The sequence below is a fragment of the Bufo bufo genome, chromosome 6 (assembly GCF_905171765.1).
Source record: "Bufo bufo chromosome 6, aBufBuf1.1, whole genome shotgun sequence".
NCBI lineage: Eukaryota > Metazoa > Chordata > Amphibia > Anura > Bufonidae > Bufo > Bufo bufo.
In genome coordinates, this window is record NC_053394.1 from 45,436,033 (window position 1) to 45,446,288 (window position 10,256).

Below are 10,256 nucleotides of genomic sequence, written 5' to 3' on the forward strand. Positions count from 1 at the left end.
ACCGTTGTGTGCATCCGTGTCCGATGTTCCGTTTTCCGTGATTTTCTGCGGACCCTTTGACTTTCAATGGGTCCGTTGAAAACTCGAAAAATGCACCGTTGTTCATCCGCGTCCATGATCCGTGTTTCCTGTCCGTCAAAAAAATAGGACCTGTCCTATTTTTTTGACGGACAACGGTTCATGGACCCATTCAAGTCAATGGATCCGTGAAAAAACACGGATGCACACAAGATTTGTCATCCCGTCCGTGATCCGTGTCCGTGGCTACTTTCACACAGACGGATCCGCAGATCATCTGCAATAAAAGCTTTTTTCAAATCTGAGTTTTCACTTCATGAAAACTCAGATCCGACAGTATATTCTAACACAGAGGCGTTCCCATAGTGATGGGGACCTTCAAGTTAGAATATACTACGAACTGTGTACATGACTGCCCCCTGCTGCCTGGCAGCAACCCGATCTCTTACAGGGGGCTGTGATCAGCACAATTCACCCCTCAGGGCCGCACCTGGAGGCTGTTAATTATGCGTATCATAGGCCCCCTGTAGAGATCAGGTGCTGCCAGGCAGGAGGGGGCAGACCCCCCCTCCCTCCCCAGTTTTAAATTCATTGGTGGCCAAGTGCGGCCCCCCCCTCCCTCCTCCCTCTCCCTGTATTTAATTCATTGTGAGCCCAGTGCGGCCCCCTCCCTCCCCCTTAGTATTAAGTCATTGGTGGCCAGTGCGGCCCACACTCCCTCCCTCCCCAGTATTTAATTCATAGGTGGCCAGTGCGGCTCCCCTCTCCCCCCCTCCTAATTATACCCCCCCCATCATTGATGGCAGCGGAGGGGGGCCGCACTGGCCACCAATGAATGTAATACAGGGGAGGGGGGGCCGCACTGGCCACCAATGAATGTAATACAGGGGAGGGAGGGACGCCGCACTGGCCACCAATTAAATACTGGGGAGGGAGGGAGGGGGGGCCGGACTGGCCACCAATGAATTTAAAACTGGGGAGGGAGGGGGGTCTGCCCCTCCTGCCTGGCAGCACCTGATCTACTTACAGGGGGCTATGATACGCACAATTAACCCTCAGGTGGCGGGCACCTGAGGGGTTAATTGTGCGGATCACAGCCCCCTGTAAGAGATCAGGTGCTGCCAGGCAGCAGGGGGCAGTCATGTACACAGTTCTTAGTATATTCTAACTTGAAGTGTCCCCATCACTATGGGAACGCCTCTGTGTTACAATATACTGTCGGATCTGAGTTTTCACGAAATATAACTCAAATCCGATGGTATATTTTAACATAGAGGCGTTCCCATGGTGATGGGACGCTTCAAGTTAAAATATCCCATCGGATTGGAGAAAACTCAGATCCGATGGTATAATAGGGACTCTTGAACTTTACATTGAAAGTCAATGGGGGACAGATCCGTTTGCAATTGCACCATATTGTGTCAATGTCAAACGGATCCGTCCCCATAGACTTGCATTGTAAGTCAGGACGGATCCGTTTTGGCTCCGCACGGCCCAGGCGGACACCAAAACGACTCTTTTTTTTTACTTTCCTTCTAGTCCGTGGATCCTCCAAAATCAAGGAAGACGCACGGAAGAAAAAACGGACACGGATCACGGAACGACGGAAACCCGTTTTTGTGGACTGCAAAAAAAAACGGTCTTGTGCATGAGGCCTTATTCACACGTCAGTGTTTGGTCAGTGATTTCCATCAGTGATTGTGAGCCAAAACCAGGATTGGAGGCTACACAGACATAAGGTATAAGGGAAAGATCTGTTCCTGTTCTGCGCTTAGAGCCGCACGTGATTTTGGCTCACGATCACTGATGGAAAATAACTGATGTGTGAATAAGGCCTTAGACTGAAAACTTCCTGCAGTCCCTCCCTTGGTAGGAAATGGGACTGGCCCACTTCTGCCCAAAAGGGGGAGAATGGAACGGTAAGTTCCATTCTATCTAAAGATCTCTCTGCCATATACACTGCCACCTGCTGGTGAACCAGGCATATGACATGTAATATAACAAATAACAGTTACACAGTGTAAGAGGCCCTGGAATAAATACACAGATGACATTATGGCTAGCCCATTAGAGACAGTAGCAGGGTGTAGGAATGGTAATAATGTAGTGTCCCACTAGGTAATTGTGGGCACTACACAAGGGTCAATATGGTCATTGTATTTTATAAGATGTTTTATGTGATTTTCCTGTGTATTTCCTGTATCAGGCCTGTTAGGGTGTAGTTCCACCTCCAAGACAGTAGAGGGAGCTAGGGAACTCCTAATATATATAGTTAGGCCCAGACAGGAAGGGAGGAGGGCAGTGTAGTCCAGGAGGCTAGTGAGTGCAGTCTAGCCTGCCTGAGGTCCCTGAGTAAAGCAAGCTCAGAAGTTGCCCCACCAGGAGAAGGGTTTACCTCCTGAGAAGCAAGTTCCCATAACAGAGCAAAGCAGAGCCAGCATTCCAGCTAGACAAGAGAGCTGAAGGGCAGAAGGATTTATATTGAAGCAAGGACCTAACCAAGGATAAAGCCAACAATAGGGCGTACGGGCCTTGGGATTAAGACAGACAGGATTTCTGAGGAAAAGTACGGCCTGATCTGTAAGTGTGTTAACCCTCTGAGTATCTTGCAAGAACATTGTGCCTGCCATTTGTATAAGCCTGCTTGTGACTGCTGCTGACATGTGGAGCTGAACAAAAGACAGTAAATAGTTAATTGTTTCCAGTAAAAGGAAGTTTTGGTTTACCACAACATCGTGTTCCTCAATTATTCCTATTATAAATTGGTGTGCCACCGTTACCGGCACTGGCGTCACGAACTTAAAGGGATCTTGCCACCGGCACCTTAATCCTGCAACACCCAGGGCACCTCACCTACCACCGGCCTGGTCCCTACACTGTGTGCAGAATTATTAGGCAAATGAGTATTTTGACCACATCATCCTCTTTATGCATGTTGTCTTACTCCAAGCTGTATAGGCTCGAAAGCCTACTACCAATTAAGCATATTAGGTGATGTGCATCTCTGTAATGAGAAGGGGTGTGGTCTAATGACATCAACACCCTATATCAGGTGTGCATAATTATTAGGCAACTTCCTTTCCTTTGGCAAAATGGGTCAAAAGAAGGACTTGACAGGCTCAGAAAAGTCAAAAATAGTGAGATATCTTGCAGAGGGATGCAGCACTCTTAAAATTACAAAGCTTCTGAAGCGTGATCATCGAACAATCAAGCGTTTCATTCAAAATAGTCAACAGGGTCGCAAGAAGCGTGTGGAAAAACCAAGGCGCAAAATAACTGCCCATGAACTGAGAAAAGTCAAGCGTGCAGCTGCCAAGATGCCACTTGCCACCAGTTTGGCCATATTTCAGAGCTGCAACATCACTGAAGTGCCCAAAAGCACAAGGTGTGCAATACTCAGAGACATGGCCAAGGTAAGAAAGGCTGAAAGAAGACCACCACTGAACAAGACACACAAGCTGAAACGTCAAGACTGGGCCAAGAAATATCTCAAGACTGATTTTTCTAAGGTTTTATGGACTGATGAAATGAGAGTGAGTCTTGATGGGCCAGATGGATGGGCCCGTGGCTGGATTGGTAAAGGGCAGAGAGCTCCAGTCCGACTCAGACGCCAGCAAGGTGGAGGTGGAGTACTGGTTTGGGCTGGTATCATCAAAGATGAGCTTGTGGGGCCTTTTCGGGTTGAGGATGGAGTCAAGCTCAACTCCCAGTCCTACTGCCAGTTTCTGGAAGACACCTTCTTCAAGCAGTGGTACAGGAAGAAGTCTGCATCCTTCAAGAAAACATGATTTTCATGCAGGACAATGCTCCATCACACGCGTCCAAGTACTCCACAGCGTGGCTGGCAAGAAAGGGTATAAAAGAAGAAAATCTAATGACATGGCCTCCTTGTTCACCTGATCTGAACCCCATTGAGAACCTGTGGTCCATCATCAAATGTGAGATTTACAAGGAGGGAAAACAGTACACCTCTCTGAACAGTGTCTGGGAGGCTGTGGTTGCTGCTGCACGCAATGTTGATGGTGAACAGATCAAAACACTGACAGAATCCATGGATGGCAGGCTTTTGAGTGTCCTTGCAAAGAAAGGTGGCTATATTGGTCACTGATTTGTTTTTGTTTTGTTTTTGAATGTCAGAAATGTATATTTGTGAATGTTGAGATGTTATATTGGTTTCACTGGTAAAAATAAATAATTGAAATGGGTATATATTTGTTTTTTGTTAAGTTGCCTAATAATTATGCACAGTAATAGTCACCTGCACGCACAGATATCCCCCTAAAATAGCTAAAACTAAAAACAAACTAAAAACTACTTCCAAAAATATTCAGCTTTGATATTAATGAGTTTTTTGGGTTCATTGAGAACATGGTTGTTGTTCAATAATAAAATTAATCCTCAAAAATACAACTTGCCTAATAATTCTGCACTCCCTGTATACATTGAGAGTGCCCCAGAGGACTTCTGTGCCAGCCTCTCCATCACTGCTGTACGCCTGCCCAGGGTCTTCCTATAAACTGTGAGTAACCAAGAGCAACCCTCGATTGCCTAGTAACCGTGACCTCACCATCACAATACCCTGCAGGGCTGCGTACTGCATATTTTGGCGTCACGAACAGGATGCGATCATTCCTATGCCATTGTGGAATATAAACTGTGTGCCGTTATTGCCATAAAGTGATAAAGCCCTATCTGTTTATTTGAAATATTGCTTGGCCAAGAACTGTAAAAATCGCGGTGTGAAAATTGTATTGCTGTGGACTATTTTGCAGTTTCTAAGTCACCGCTTGCTGTCAGTGAATATACAGCGTTATACTCAAAGATGGCCGCTTAAGTTAACAAGACTATCAGTGCGCCTCGTTGTGTCTGTTTGGCGCGAAAAAGAGAAGAGAAGGTATCGCCCAGCCTGTGAAAGAAAAGTACCACCCTGTCTGTAGAGAAGATACCGCCTACCTTGAATCCCGGAGCTCCGAGAGGCCGCGCCTATCTCCTGACGCTGCGCGTGGGACCTCCGCACGACGCAATGCCGTGCCTCGCGAGACCCGGGCTGCGCATCACCGGAGTAAGTAAACTTTCGGTACGCACCGATTTCTTGATATTTGAGCACCGGGTGAATTCCGATCTTGCTGGGAAGCTGAGGGGAGGTCAGGAATGATAGGGACACACCCTTAGCCACACATATCAATACTGTACATGGAGGTGACATATCTGGCCTAAAATTCATGGGAATAGAAATTGTTCAAAAACCAAGACGAGGGGGTGACTGGGACAGGAGGATTTTACAGAGGGAGACTTGGTGGATCTTCCAATTGCAAACTGTGGCTCCTTTGGGGTTGAATGAACAGTTGTCATTCAATAGTTATATAGATCCTTAAGTCCATTGATCCACTCATTTATGTGTACCCTCAATTTGCACATTCTTTAATTCTTACCTGTCTCTTTTCTCCCTCTTGTTTTCTGCAATTGTTGCTGCTTTTTGTGGTGGAAGCATCCTATAGTTTAAATCAAAACAGTTATTATGAGACCTAACTATATGAACTCTAAATAAACATATTATCCGGAGATCAAGGAATTATCGATCTCTGAGGTATGAACTTACTGTTTAATGTGCCATGTGGAGATGCCTTGCCTGCTTGCTTCACTGACACATTGAAACAAACCCGCTCCGTTGTAACGTCAACAACCCTGTGCGGTGTGGGGCGGCGTTATGGCCATTGCGGCCGCTGGACTGACAGCTGAGTTACCTTGGTCTTTACCCCGAGGAAAAAGCTGTTATGTATGCGGTTGCTATGACAGCATGATTCGCCGAGCGCCTCCCACCACGGCCGGGTCATCTGATCGGGAAACGATCACGTGTTGTTGTCACGTGACCCGATCAGCTGATGAGATGACGTCAATGGGCGGAGAATGGGCGGTACAGGACGGCTTTTTAAATGAGCCGCGAACTCACCCTCGTTGCAGCTGCCATACGCGGAATGCCGAGGCGTGACATCCGCACCCCTCTGTGAACAGTTGGTGCATCACGACTGTACAGATAAGTACCTTGCTGACTGCATGTGCTCAAACATTATTGCTGTACAAGCGCTTTCTGGCACATAGCATTGAACGGCTTTTGAATATCATCTGGTGGGTGACAATACACCAGCAATGCCGATCCAATGCTTAAGAGACAGCTTCTTCAGTTTCTCTGAGTGCAATTCAGGTCATATGTATTGTCTCATACCTGGACTTTATTTACACTGGTGGTCTATCTGTTATACCATGTTTTATGAGTGACTTTTGAACAGGTAGTCACTCTATTATTCTTGATGATTGATGAATCAAACTAGCGACCCTCAAACAGGTGGTCACTGGTTAGTTTGAGTGTTTTTGAACCAGAATGACTCTAGACCAGTGCTTTAAGTGGGCCAAAAGAGGTGCCGGTACTCTATTAGGCGCCGGTGCTCCCCCCCCTGCACATCAGACCCCCCCATCACACACATATATATTAGTTCCTCTATGTACCAGTACAGTACCCCCCCCCCACCACCGCACATTCGTTCCTCTCTGTACCAGTACCCCCCTGCACATCAGACCCCCCCCCCACTCATCACACACACACACACACACACATTAATTCCTCTCTGTACCAGTACCCCCCTGCCAGGGGGGTACTGGTATAGAGAGGAATTAATGTGTGTGTGTGTGTGATGAGGGGGGGGTCTGATGTGCAGGGGGGTACTGGTTCAGAGAGGAACGAATGTGCGGTGGTGGGGGGGGGGGGGTACTGGTACATAGAGGAACTAATATATATGTGTGTGATGGGGGGGTCTGATGTGCAGAGGGGTACTGGTACAGAGAGGCACTAATGTGTGGTGGTGGTGGGGGGGGGGGTACTGGTAAAGAGAGGAACTAATGTGTGTGATGAGGGGGGGGGGGGTCTGATGTGCAGGGGGGTACTGGTACAGAGAGGAACGAATGTGCGGTGGTGGGGGGGGTCCTGGTACATAGAGGAACTAATATATATGTGTGTGATGGGGGGTCTGATGTGCAGAGGGGTACTGGTACAGAGAGGCACTAATGTGTGGTGGTGGTGGGGGGGGGGGGGTACTGGTAAAGAGAGGAACTAATGTGTGTGATGAGGGGGGGGGGGGTCTGATGTGCAGGGGGGTACTGGTACAGAGAGGAACGAATGTGCGGTGGTGGGGGGGGGTCCTGGTACATAGAGGAACTAATATATATGTGTGTGATGGGGGGGTCTGATGTGCAGGGGCCCCCTACACATCAGACCCACCCATCAGACACATATATATTAGTTCCTCTATGTACCAGTACCCCCCCCCCCCCACCACCGCACATTCGTTCCTCTCTGTACCAGTACCCCCCTGCACAACCGAACCCCCCCCCCTCCCTCATCACACACATTAATTCCTCTCTGTACCAGTACCCCCCTGCCAGGGGGGGGGGGGTACTGGTACAGAGAGGAACTAATGTGTGTGGGGGGAGGGGGGGTGCCTGTCACTCACCAGTACTCTTCAGAAGTTGGATTCCAAAGCAAAGTCGATGTTCTTTGCTGCACCGTCCGACTCCTGACTCCAAGGAGGACCAGTCACTGGTCGCCGCACTGATCGCTCCTCAGTCACAGGCGCGCGGGAAGGAGTTGACGTCACCTAACGTGAGGTCAACTCCCTGCCTGCGCCAGCCTGAGCCGTACTCTGCAACGACCCGCCCCCCTCCACTAGCTGCCCAGCCAACGACATTAGGGAGGAGATACTGCCAGCTCTCCGCTGCGCTCCGGTACCGGAAACCCACGTACTGGGCGCACGGAGAGGTGCTGGTACTCTCCAGGGCAATTTTTGGAAGTGGCGGTACTGGGTACCGCCGCGTTCCGGCCCACTTCAAGCACTGCTCTAGACCCAGTTACTTGATAACCTTTGAGTCTATGACCCTGAACATAGGTGGTCGTAGGGTTTTTTTGAGTCTTTCCTGGTGAAAAGGCAATATTTCTGTATACCATTAGTGTGGCTATTGCTCTTGATACTTGAGAGCTACCTTTTGCAGAAATTGATATATTGGACTGAACCTGTGACATCTACAATTCAGTCAAATTTGTGACCAGTACATTTAAAGGTTGTAGTCCCCTGAAGATTTGCTAACCTTCAAGGAAACGCGTCGGGACATTTTTTACCAACTTGGGACCCACTATTGATCCCTGAGCACTGTACCTATATAGCTTATTCATCGCAATTAATATAGGTTGTCTCATATATTTTTTATTTTGTTAGTCTTTATACACTGCCCTCCTTTTTCTGATTTAGTTTGCTTTCCTCTAGATTTAGGGACCACACTCTATCTCTCGGACAAAGCTGGGCAGTTCATGTCTAGGTAGGGCTATCTAGGGCTAGTGATAGATGTATAGTGTGTTGAGGAGTTAGGATAAGGGACATCTAGGGCTGTGACCCAGCAGTGTGTCCCTCTCACTACGCATCCTTCCTTCTCAACCTATCATTATATCTATCCCTTCCTCCTTTTTGGTCCGTTTTCCTCTCTCTAAATTGGCATTGCCAACAGAGAGTTGTATGCAATATCCCAATTGCACTCAGTTTAGATTTTTTATAATCTATACATTAAGGGCCCATCATTTTAACTTTTGATATAATTAAATGTTAAGTATTAATAAGCTACCCACATTGTGAATATTTTTTGGAGGTCCCCCCTTAGCAATAAGAAACTTGATCCAGGGGAGAACACATCCGATTCGGATCTTGGCCTGCTCCGCTGCTCCTTAAAGAGCCATACTCATTCCATAGCCCCCTTAGCAACGCTATGTCCGCACCTGAAGAAGCGGGGCAGGTGGCCCCCGATATGCCTTCTGAAGTGCACGCAGCTGATAATAGGGGGCCTGCCGCTGCGGCAACATCAAGCCTGATGCCACTGACCATGCCATATTATTTTGGGGCCCCCTGGTTCCCGTGATATTCCGCGTAAGCCCATAAATTTAAGGACTTTAGAGACCAGATCCTGGCCTTATTCCGGCTCTACCCTATCTCTGCTGAGCAACAAATGGAGATCCTCTTAGCACAGTTAGAAGGGGGCCGCCCGCAGGGAGGTCATGTCATGGCCTTATTCTGAAAAGAGTAGCCTGGAACAGAGCTTTGATCGCCTCGGCACCACGTTTGAGGCCAGAACGGTGTTCGAAGTTAAAATGCGATTTTTCAGCAGGAAGCAACAGCCTGGTGAGTCACTCCGTGATTTTGCTTTGTCCCTGCAAGAGACCCTGAGGGCTGTGGTCCAGGTGGACCCCCGGGAGGCTGAGGACCAGGATCGGACCCTGAGAGAGCAGTTCATAGCGGGTGTAAACACTGAGCACTTAAAGGGCCAGCTAAGGATGCTGTCGGCCCAACACCCCAATTGTGCGTTTTTGGACTTTAACCCCTTAAGGACACAGCCTTATTTCACCTTAAGGACCAGGCCATTTTTTGCAAATCTGACCAGTGTCACTTTAAGTGGTGATAACTTTAAAACGCTTTGACTTATCCAGGCCATTCTGAGATAGTTTTTTCGTCACATATTGTACTTCATGACACTGGTAAAATGAAGTCCAAAAATATTATTTTTTTTGCATAAAAAAATACCTAATTTACCCAAAATTTGGAAAAATTAGCAAATATCAAAGTTTCAGTTTCTCTACTTCTGTAATACATAGTAATACCCCCAAAAATTGTGATGACTTACCATTCCCCATATGTCTACTTCATGTTTGAATTATTTTGGGAATGATATTTTATTTTTTGGAGATGTTACAAGGCTTAGAAGTTTAGAAGCAAATCTTGAAATTTTTCAGAAATTTACAAAAACACAATTTTTAGGGACCACTACAGCTCTGAAGTCACTTTGCGAGGCTTACATAATAGAAACCACCCAGAAATGACCCCATTCTATAAACTACACCCCTCAAGGTATTCAAAACTGATTTGACAAACTTCGTTAACCCTTTAGGTGTTGCACAAGAGTTATTGGCAAATGGGGATAAAATTTGAGAATTTCATTTTTTTGCCTAATTTTCCATTTTAACCCATTTTTTCCACTAACAAAGCAACAGTTAACAGCCAAACAAGACTGTATCTTTATTGCCCTGACTCTGCCGTTTACAGAAACACCCCATATGTGGCCGTAAACTACTGTACGGCCACACAGCGGGGCATAGAGTGAAAGGTGCGCCGTTTGGTTTTTGGAAGGCAGATTTTGCTGGACTGTTT